The sequence below is a fragment of the Octopus bimaculoides genome, chromosome 19, assembly GCF_046866305.1.
Source record: "Octopus bimaculoides isolate indiv1 chromosome 19, ASM4686630v1, whole genome shotgun sequence".
In the NCBI taxonomy this organism is placed as follows: domain Eukaryota; kingdom Metazoa; phylum Mollusca; class Cephalopoda; order Octopoda; family Octopodidae; genus Octopus; species Octopus bimaculoides.
Genome location: NC_142946.1, coordinates 46,579,576 through 46,587,739, shown reverse-complemented (window position 1 = coordinate 46,587,739; position 8,164 = coordinate 46,579,576). Strand labels below are relative to the sequence as shown.

General features: G+C 37.0%; 1 long non-coding RNA gene across 1 annotated transcript in view; it reads right to left on the bottom strand.

Annotated features, from left to right (window-relative positions):
• Nucleotides 1-952: 952 nt before the first annotated feature.
• LOC149131851 (uncharacterized) overlaps nucleotides 953-8,164 on the bottom strand; it is a 25,288-nt gene continuing 18,076 nt past the window's right edge. Inside the window, exon 2 of the long non-coding RNA XR_016245155.1 lies at nucleotides 953-2,014. This is a non-coding gene — a long non-coding RNA (uncharacterized LOC149131851). The remainder of the gene's footprint in view (nucleotides 2,015-8,164) is intronic.

Below are 8,164 nucleotides of genomic sequence, written 5' to 3'. Positions count from 1 at the left end.
CAAGGCTTACGCAATACTTTCTTATTAAAGACGAACCTTCCGTCTTGTCAAACGAAATCTACTTCGGTTCATTAAATAAAATTTGACAACATGAAGCTAATTTCTGAACGAGGCATTTCTTCAAATTGGCTAATCTTCACGTCATCATAATCTGTCATATATTAAGTACAGACACTGGTATGATAGCTTTATGTTCAGCTTGTTCTTCGGAATGCTTTTAAACTAGGTTTACTGAGAAAACCACTCGCCTTGAAGAGCATGAAGCAATGTAAATAATGACGTATTACGTGTGACAATAGGAAGAAATGTCATATCTTTGGCTTGTTCCAATCATTGGACTACGGCCATGTTGATGCACCGCCTTTAAAGGGTTTTAGTCGATCAAACAGACCCCAGTACTTATAATTTCTTTATTTGTACGAAATACTTCTGGTAGTACAGTTCTATATTTAAGAGAGGAAGAATTATGTACATTATTTACATTTAACGGATATTTCTCCTCATCTTATTTGTTGTTAACAAAACATTTCAACTGATATACCCTCCAGCCTTCATCAGGTGTCTTTGGGAAATTTCGAACCTGGGCTCTCATTCCTAAGGTATTTTTCGATGTTATTATTACTATTGTTGTTGTTGTTGTTATTATTATTATTATTATTATTATTATTATTATTATTATTATTATTATTATTAGTAGTAGTAGTAGTAGTATATTATCATCATTTTTTTCAGATCACTGCTTGGAACTCGGAATCTTGGGGTTAGTAGCCCGCGCTCTTAACCTCAAGATTCCGAGTTCGGTTCTAGGCAATGAATAATAATAATAATAATAATAATAATAATAATAATAATAATAATAATAATAATAATAATAACATCGAAAAATACCTTAGGAATGAGGATCCAGGTCCGAAATTTGCCCAAGACACATGATGAAGGCTGGAGGGTATATCGGCCGAAACATTGTGTTAACAAGCAAAATGTAAATAATGTAAATAATGTAAATAATGTACTTCTGGTAGTCTTTATTGAGTACTCTTCAGTATTGTTCCGTATCAAGGGCACTGCAACTTGTCGTACGTGAGGAATTGTGATGTCAATTCTCTGTGTACTGACTCTAGTACAAATGGATTCCGTAAGCTGGTTCTGTGAGCAGATTTTAGCTCCGTATTGTAACTATTTCACTTCACAGAAACCACTAATGTCATTGGAAAAGGCATAAACATCACAAGTTACCCTTCAGCCTCCTTTAGTTGAAAGAAACATGTTTTGCATAATCAGTGCTGTCTGTTGGAAGCTTTAATGAAAGCATGAATGCCGCACAATCATATTCAACATCCGTTAAAACCCTATGACCTTTTGCTTATATAAGAAATTGTACTAAGTTTCATCTCTTTCTCCTTATATCTAAACTTAATTTGAAAGGAGACAAATCAACGACAACAACAACAGCAACAACAACCACAAAATTATCCTTAACTGATTCAAGAAACGACCTATGTTTTTAACGACTTCCATAAGGGGCCCCCGTTCATTCTATGTGGGATAATTTCATTTTGATTCATGGAAGAACAATGTCTGCCACCAGCTCTCTACCGAAAAATAAAAGAACAAAATAAATTTAGAAAAAAAATACAAAGGAAAAATAGACCAAAACAAAAGCTAAAAACACAAAATCGTCCCTTAAACATTTCTTTCTCACTGATTCGTTCTTTCATACTGAACAGTTCCTTTGTTCTTCGACTGTCCACGGAAACCATTTCTTTCATTCTCTACTACTGCGCCTTCTTCTTCTTCTTCTTCTTCTTCTTCTTCTTCTTCTTCTTCTTCTTCTTCTTCTTCTTCTTCTTCTTCTTCTTCATTTTTCTTCTTCTTCTTCTTCATTTTTCTTACGTGTGTCCTTCTTTCTTTTTTTTAGTTATCGTGTTTCCTTTATTTCTATTTCAAGCCTGCTGCTGTCAAGTAACAGACACAGATAATCTCACCATTAAGAAATATTCAAAGAACTGTAATGCTGCCAAAGATAATAATAAATAAATAAAATAAAGAAATGATAAACAGAAAAAAAAAGAAGAAAAGAAACAAATAAGGAAAAAAGGAAACAAATAGAAGCAAACATAAAAACAAAAATGGGAGAATAAAAAATAAAAACATAAATAAACAAGGTAAAATTATTCTATTTTGTTTAAATTCTTCAAAATATTTTGAATCTTGTGTCCCCCCCCCCCTCTCCTTATCTCTCGTTGTGTGTGTGACTCTTTCTCCCTCCCTCTCTTTATCTCTATCTATCCATCTATATCTCGATCTCTATCTCTCTCTGTCTTTCCAATGTGTTGTAACGTTAAAAGAAAAATTATTTATTCACGTTATCGTCTGCTGCTTCGTTTTATTTACCCAATGGGAACGAACTTAGGTCATCTTTCTTTCTCCCCGCACCTCTTAACGTACAAATTGTCAAAAATGGACGTCCTTGTTATACAAAGTCGAACTAAAATGGTGTCTTTTCTTTGTTTTTGATTTTTTTTTTCTCAAATTGATTCCACAGTCGTCTGCAATTTTAAGAAATAAATCATTTAGATCATTTTTCAAAGACAATATCTGAAAATGGTTTCTTTAGTTTATGTAATTGTCTTCAAAACAACCGACGTCTACTTTTCTTTTACTGCCGGGAATCGCGTGCACTAATCTAAAAAAAGAAAAAAAAGAAGGAAAAACTAAAGAAAAAAAGAAGGAAAAACTAAAAAAAACCCCCAAAAAATAAAAGCGAAAAAGTATAAAAAGAACAACAAACATTTTCTTCAAAAATCAATACTATTCATGCTAACTCGTTTATGTATTCATTTTTATTTATTTGAGAGTGAGGTAAGAGAATGGTAGTGGTGGTGGTGGTGCTGCTTTTGTCCCTGTCGTTGTTGTTGTTGGTAGTGGTGGGGGTGATGGTGGTGGCGGTGGTGGTGGTGGTGGTGGTAGTAGTAGTAGTAGTAGTAGTAGTAGTAGTAGTAGTAGTTGTCGTACTTGTCATTGTTGTTGTACCGTTGTCGTGACAGTGGAATTGGCAGAATTTGAAAAAAGAAAGAGAGAGAGAGAGAGAGAGAGAGAGAGAGAGAGAGAGAGAGAGAGAGAGAGAGAGAGAGAGAGAGAGAAGCCTTACTGTGTTTAGTTACGTCACCGAGTTCAAATCTCGTGTGGATCGATAAAATGAGATCTTAGTCAAATACTTAGAATGGGGGCGATTTGTCGGACAAGATTCTCCACTGCTCGTTTCGTTATTGGAGCTACAGTCCTGGATCAAGCGTAGACCGAAAAAAAAAAAAAGGACGCTTGGAAACTGGAGTGTCGGCAAACGCTCACGGCCCTCTGCCAGTCGGGCAATGCAGTCGGTGAAAGTTCTACACTGGGGTTCTACAGGGGATTAATGGCGAGCAAGAGAGACGACGTCCTCGTGGAAACTCCGAGTGTCGGGAGGGATCAATCAACTGATTTTTTCCGGAGGACTTTCGGGCCGGGAGCCTATGGATAATTTCCAGAAATCCCTGGCCTGGCAGTGCTATCGGAGATCCAATCAGTTAAGATCAGAAGCCATGAGAGCCACTGCATCAGAGCAATTATCATTATTATTATTGTTATTATTATTATTATTATTATTATTATTATTATTATTTATTATTATTATTAATATATATTATTATTATTATTATTATTATTATTATTATTATTATTATTATTATTATTATTATTATCATCATTATTATTATTATTATTATTATTATTATTATTATTATTATTATTATTATTATTATTATTATTATTACAATTATTATATGTTTGAATTTAGCTTTGCATTTGTACAAGTTGACTCCAAGTCTTGCCCAGAGACCTCAAGAGACAACAAGTTAGAATTTCAGGTTGGTATTATGCCTAGGGTGTCAAATGTTTGGTTTTGAACATAGTATTTTGTTCCAGAGAATGTTTCAGAGAACATAAGAAAATGATAAGTTTGTTTTAAATTTAGAGATTACATAGACAGCATTATACGTAGGATATATGGGCAGTTCCCATGAGCACCGTCTTTTGAATTTCTGCCATTTTGGGGTTCCCTGGTATCTGAGCTAAGTAGGAATCAGCCCCTTGTTATTATTATTATTATTATTATTATTATTATTATTATTATTATTATTAGTCAAGACGAAGAGTGCGATTTTAGATGTTTTATTTTTTTTACGTCAATCCTTTTAAAAAAATATTATTATTATTATTATTATTATTATTATTAGTAGTAGTAGTAGTAGTAGTAGTAGTAGTAGAAGCAGCAGCAGCAGCAGTAGTAGTAGTGGTAGTGGTAGTAGTAGTGGTAGTAGTAGTAGTAGCAGCAGCAGTAATAGTAGCAGCAGCAGCAGCAGCAGCAGCAGCAGTAGTAGTAGTAGTAGTAGTAGTAGTAGTGGAATTATTAGGTCACTTGTCTTCATTGAGGCAATCGTCAACGCTGATGGTTTATGTTCCCAGTGTTGTTATGGTGATGTCGATGGTTATGATGACGGTGGCGATGCTGGGGGTGGGGGTGGGGTTATGAAGGTTGCGTCATAATCGTTGAGCACGGTGTAGGTGTTGACGGCGCAGGTGGTATTGCTGGCGATGGTGTTGGCGCTGGTGGTGCCGATACCTTTTGCTGACGGTGGAGGTGTTGGTGGCGCCGGCGTTGATGTCGACGACCGATGTGTTGACTGACGCGGGTGGTGTTGTCGGCGTTGGTGAAGGTGGTAGTTGTGGTGGTGGTGGTGGTTGTGGTGATGGTGGTGGTTGTGGTGATGGTGATGGTGGTGGTGATGGTGGTGGGTGTGGTGGTGGTGGTGGTGGTGGTGGTAGTGTTGAAAGGGTGGTGGTGCTAAAAACGGTTTAAATCACGTGAAATATCTGAAGTGTAAACTCTTTTAGATAATGGGGGAAAAGGTTGGAGAAATATACGAAGCCTAAAATGAAATTAAATCAGCAAACAAAACAAAACCACACAACACAAAACAAAAGCAAAAAAAAAACAAAACAAAAAAAAAGAAGTATAACGTTATAGAATAATTTGTTAACATGGCCGCCGGTATGAACATCGATTTAATATGTTAAAATTGTCTTGATGTAATAATCATGGCATATTAATATGTCAACATCGCTTTGATATGTTCCGTTTCACTAAATGCACTAACATTGTCTCAATATTGCACCTTACTTTGACATGTTAATATTGTCCTAATGTGTTAACATTGCTTAAACGCTGTTAACACCATCTTACATCATTCTGCCGTTGTTGTGTTAAATACGGCTTTGATGTGTTAAGAACACATTAATATGTGTAAATCCCACTTTCGTATAAGTTTACATAGCCTCGTTGTGCAAGCAGTGAATGTTAAAACTATATCACCATCAGGTATAGTATATTAATATTTCGGTGTTAGAAGCTCTCAAGTGTATTAATTAATACTGGTTCGAAAATTTGGCATCAGACCAACAATTTCGTGGGGCGCGGACGGTGGGGAGGGATAAGTCGATTACATTAACCACAGTGATCAACCAGTTCTTATTTTATCGACCCCAAAAGGAAGACAGGTAAAGTCGACTTCGATGGAAGATGGACGCGATGCCGCTAAGCATTTTGCCCGGTGTGGTAACGACTCTCTGCCCGTTCGCCGCCTTACAGTGTAATTATTAATACTATTTCATATTTCTGTTAGAAGCTCTCTAGTGTATTAGTTTGTGGAGGCGCAGTGGCCCAGTGGTTAGGACAGCGGACTCGCAGTCATAGGATTGCGGTTTCGATTCCCAGACCGGGCGTTGTGAGTGTTTATTGAGCGAAAACACCTAAAAGCTCCACGAGGCTCCGACAGGAGATGGTAGCGAACCCTGCTGTACTCTTTCACCACAACTTTCTTTCACTCTTTCTTCCTCTTTCTGTTGTACCTGTATTTCAAAGGGGCCAGCCTTGTCACACTCTGTGTCACGCTGAATATCCCCTGAGAACTACGTTAAGGGTACACGTGTCTGTGGAGTGCTCAGCCACTTGCACGTTAATTTCACGAGCAGGCTGTTCCGTTGATCGGATCAACTGGAACCCTCGACGTCGTAAGCGACGGAGTGCCAACACAGTGTATTAGTTTATACTAATATTATCTCATACTTCGTTGGCTTTACTTCAATGCGTTAACTCAGTCACGTTGAATTAACATCGTTTAAAGCATAAATGCTATCTCTTGTCTTGTTTCACAACGCTGTATGGTCCGCAGGTGTCTTTGGTAAATTATGCTCTGTATCAAGCATCAGATCTCCGATCTGAGAAAAACTTTGACTGTTCCTCTCACTAGTTTCCGAGGATCTTGAAAAAAAAAAAAAAAAAAAAAAAAACTCATGGATGTTGCATTTTTGCTTTAAAGAAACATTTTGCCCAGCATTTTGCCCAGCGTGCGAGCGATTCTGCTATTGCGTCGCCTTAATAATAATAATAATAATAATAATAATAATAATAATAATAATAATAATAATAATAATAATGATAATAATAATAGCAGCAAATAAAATGCGGACACATACACATGTCACTATGAACATTAAGTAGCCGCTAATGTCTTAACTCATTTTTCACAGTTCACATCGCTTCATCAACTGAAAACGACGCCATATTACATCAACATAAATCTGTAATGTTCAAATCACTCAGTTGTATAAACGCTGTCAAAATATCTATTTTTTCAGTAAAGTCGTTATTAAGAAGGAGATATTGTCTCTCTGCTGTGTTCTTTTTTTTTTTTTGTCTTTTATTCTTTCGGTCATTCGGCTGCGACCATGCTGGAGCATCGCCTTGAGGGGGTGGGGGGTTAGTCGAACAAATATCGACCACAGCGCTCGTTTATCTATTTGTTTAAATTTGTAAAAGTCTCGTACTTACTCTATCCGACTCTGTTGCCGAAACCTCTAAGTTGCTAGGACGTAGACAAACAGACACCGTTTGTCAAGCGACAGGGGGAACACACACACACACACACACACACACACACACACACACACACACACACACACACACACATCTCCATTTATTTGGGAGGCTATCGTATAGTTCTAAGTTATTCATCCTCAGTGTATACTGATTAACGTTCAGAGCCATCCTCAGCTTTCTTGTGCAGCACCCATCCACCATCTGAGTTTCTTGGTCAGTGTACAAATCTCAGACCTCTACAACAACACAGACTCCACTGCAGCAACGAAGAGACGGATCTTGAGGTCTTTACAAAGGTCCGACTTCCATAGAGATCTCAAACTGTGGCATGCCGCCCAGGCTTTGCTCTTCCTCTCAACTATATCACTCTCTGTGTTCCCAATCTTTGCTCTTAGATACCGGAAGTCTTCTACCAACTTTAATGGCTTCCCGCTTACATTTATAATCTTCTGTCTTCTTAATGTTCTCTACCAGATATTTCGTCTTAATCTCATTCATTTTCAGCCCCACACCCATCGATACAGTCTCCACCTCCTGCATCAACTCCTCTGCCTCCTTCACTGTGTTTGTCACCAGAACCATACATCAGCAAATTCAGCATCTGATATCTTTTTTAACCTTGATCCTCCTGCTCTGAGACGGCGCAACAGTAAAGCCAGAGTCCTGGTATTTCTCCAACGCAAGGCGCATACAGTAGTCCACCATGAGGATAAAAAAAGGTAAGGAGCCAAAGTATCTCTCTGAAGCACTTCAGCCAGAATCTCAAAGACAATATTTCAGCGTCCTAAAAAGTACTTCAACAAAACACGAAAATATGTCATTCATAATTTTTGCTATATACAGTCACACTTAATAAAATTAGGTAAACAATGGTTGTGTTTATCTTTTTTTTTTCTCTCAATTTTTAATTTTAGAACCTAGTTTTTCTTTCCAAGAGAAATGTGTCAGAAGTTTTTAATTTTTCATACGAAGTGTGCCAGAAATATTTGGTTTGATCTTCAGTTCGGCATGAAATCAAAACGTTGTAAACCACTATTTTAAAGAATAAATTACTAAGTAGGTAGACAGGTTTTGTTTTTCAAAATTCGATTCAGCAAATTATTTTTAAAATATCAGAACGTTGCATCTAATAGATTACCTTCAGCATTTGGCAACTGTTAAGGATAGAATCTGAAGACAACATATGGC